This window comes from Symphalangus syndactylus, chromosome 14 (assembly GCF_028878055.3).
Source record: "Symphalangus syndactylus isolate Jambi chromosome 14, NHGRI_mSymSyn1-v2.1_pri, whole genome shotgun sequence".
Classification (NCBI taxonomy): domain Eukaryota; kingdom Metazoa; phylum Chordata; class Mammalia; order Primates; family Hylobatidae; genus Symphalangus; species Symphalangus syndactylus.
In genome coordinates this window covers 13,383,122-13,385,374 of record NC_072436.2, presented here as the reverse complement: position 1 = coordinate 13,385,374, position 2,253 = coordinate 13,383,122, and the positions used below count along the sequence as shown (strand labels likewise).

The 2,253-nt window shown below is 58.9% G+C and overlaps 1 protein-coding gene across 1 annotated transcript in view; it reads left to right on the top strand.

Annotated features, from left to right (window-relative positions):
- The window catches only part of LOC134732416 (mucin-2-like), a 319,755-nt gene that overhangs the window by 180,994 nt on the left and 136,508 nt on the right, over window positions 1-2,253 (top strand). The window lies entirely within an intron of this gene.

Below are 2,253 nucleotides of genomic sequence, written 5' to 3'. Positions count from 1 at the left end.
AACATGGCGGGGCTGGCGTCCCAGAGCCTCCAGCCAGGAGACTGGGCTGAGCTAGGCTATTCAACCTGGCAGGGATCTGGGGGGATTTAGAATGGAGAAAGACCCCCAGGGATGGCAGCCCGGGCCAGGCCTGGCCTTGGGACCATCCATCACGCAGAGGCGGAGCCATGGACTGGCCCATAAGTCCAGAGGGGAGACATAAAACTGGGGGGCCATAAGACTGAGGAGAGCCATAGGATGGGGGAGCCCATAGGGCTTAGGGGGATCCACAGGATGGGAAGATGGGGCCTGTAGGACCTGAGAGGAGACACAGGATGGGGAGGAGGCATAGGACACGGAGGTCTATAGGATAGGGGGGCATAGGACCCAGGGGAGCCATAGGATTGCAGGGGCATCGTATGGGGAGGCCATAGGACAGGCCGGGGGAGCCAGCTAACAGAGTCCTGTGGGCGGGCAGTGCTGTCCGGAGCAGGCTGTCCCTGGGGAAGGAGCCCTCACAGCACCGGGAGAAGCATTGCTGAGGGCTGCTGTGGCCACAGTCATCCTCACAGTCACTGGCGTTTAGAGGGTGCATTCTCTGTGCTAGGCCCAAATGAAGCATCCGCGGGGAGGGTCTCCTCAAACCTGCCTGTAACTGAAGCGTCTGCGGGGAGGGTCTCCCTGAACCTGCCCATGGGCTGTGGTTGCTCTGCACCTCTCCTTGGCCTGCCTAGGAGCCTCGATCCTCTGATCCTGGTTTCGGTATGAATTCAACAATGCTTTCTGCGGGAACAGCCAAGCTCCCCATCTCAGTGCCATGACACAGCAGAGACGCACTTCTCACCATGCCAGGTCCCTCAGGGCATGGCTGACCAGGGCGAGGCTGTGCTCCCAAGGGTGACCCCAAGCCCCAGTCCCTCCCACTTGCAGGATCTGCCATCTTTAACACGTGGTTTCCACATTTTCGAGAAGAGGAAAGAGCATGAGGGCTGCCGGGGGTGTCCTGGAGATGGCACGTGTGCCCCCACCACATTTGGGTGGTGGGAGCTTCCTCATTGAGTGGCCCCTAACCCCAGGGGCTGCTGGACGCTCTGGGCATCTCAATTTTCTCTTTAAACGGGGTGGTGTCAGGAGCAGCAAGGAGTGTTCTGCCTTCAGCAGCCAAAGCACCTGATAGACTGCATGGGGTCTATGGAGCCCGGCAACAAGAGCCGCTCTGCAGCCAGGGAGCTCTCGCCCCCATGGGGGGCAGGAAAGGGGAGGACGAGCATGGGCACTCAGCTGAGGAAGACGGAAGCCCTGGGCTCCTCTGGAATCTGGCCACGGGCAAAGCTTCCTCGTTTGTTCTAAAGCAGCAAGACACAGCCCTTCGGATGTGCCCATTTCACAGTGGAACATACCAGAACCTTCCAAACCCAGGTGCCCAGGCAGAGCAAAGTGGGGTTTATCTGCCCCATGGAGGCAACAGGTTCCCCACTGTGGCCCCTCACCACGGTCCCTCAGTTAAGGAAGGCAGAGAAGGAGGTCCCAGGCCCCAGTGCAGAGCAGTTGGCCCAGAGACACCCAGACAGGAGGAGGGACACCGTGCTGGCCTGGGAAGCCACCCCACCATGCCTGCCTCCCCGAGTCCCCTGCCGTGCACATCCCCCTTCCCTCGCTACACTCCCCGGGGGAGGCGAGGGAAGGTGCCTTCCCAGTCACAAGCACCTGCTGGGACAGCTCCAGGCACATTTGGCATGGCCCCACATGGGGGCACTGTTTTCTCTAGAGAAGGCGCTCGGCCCCGGGAACTAAGGACCCAGAGAAGCATGTGTGTGCATGTGCCTGTGTGCATGTGTAAGTGAGCATGCGTGTGAGTAAGTGTGACTGCATGTCAAGGTGTATGCATGTGAGACATGGACGTGTGTATGTGAGCGTGGGCCTGTGTGTGTTTGTGAGCATGTATGTGTTAGTGTATGTGACTGTGCATTTCAGGGTGTATGAGAGACATGTACGTATGTGTTCCTGTGTGAGTGAGCACGCATAAGTATGTGTGTTAGTGTATGTGACTGCATTTCGGGGTTTATGAGAGACATGTACGTGTGTGTGCCTGTGAGTGAGCACGTGAGTGTGTGTTAGGACGTGACTGTGCACGTCAGGGTGTGTGCGTGTGAGGTGTGTGTCTGAGCATGTGAGTGTGGTTGGGTGTGTCCACCTTGGCCACAATATTGAGGTGGCAGCGAGTGCATTCTGCAAGTGTCAAGTGAGGCACTGGGCGGGGCTCTGGCCCTGCTG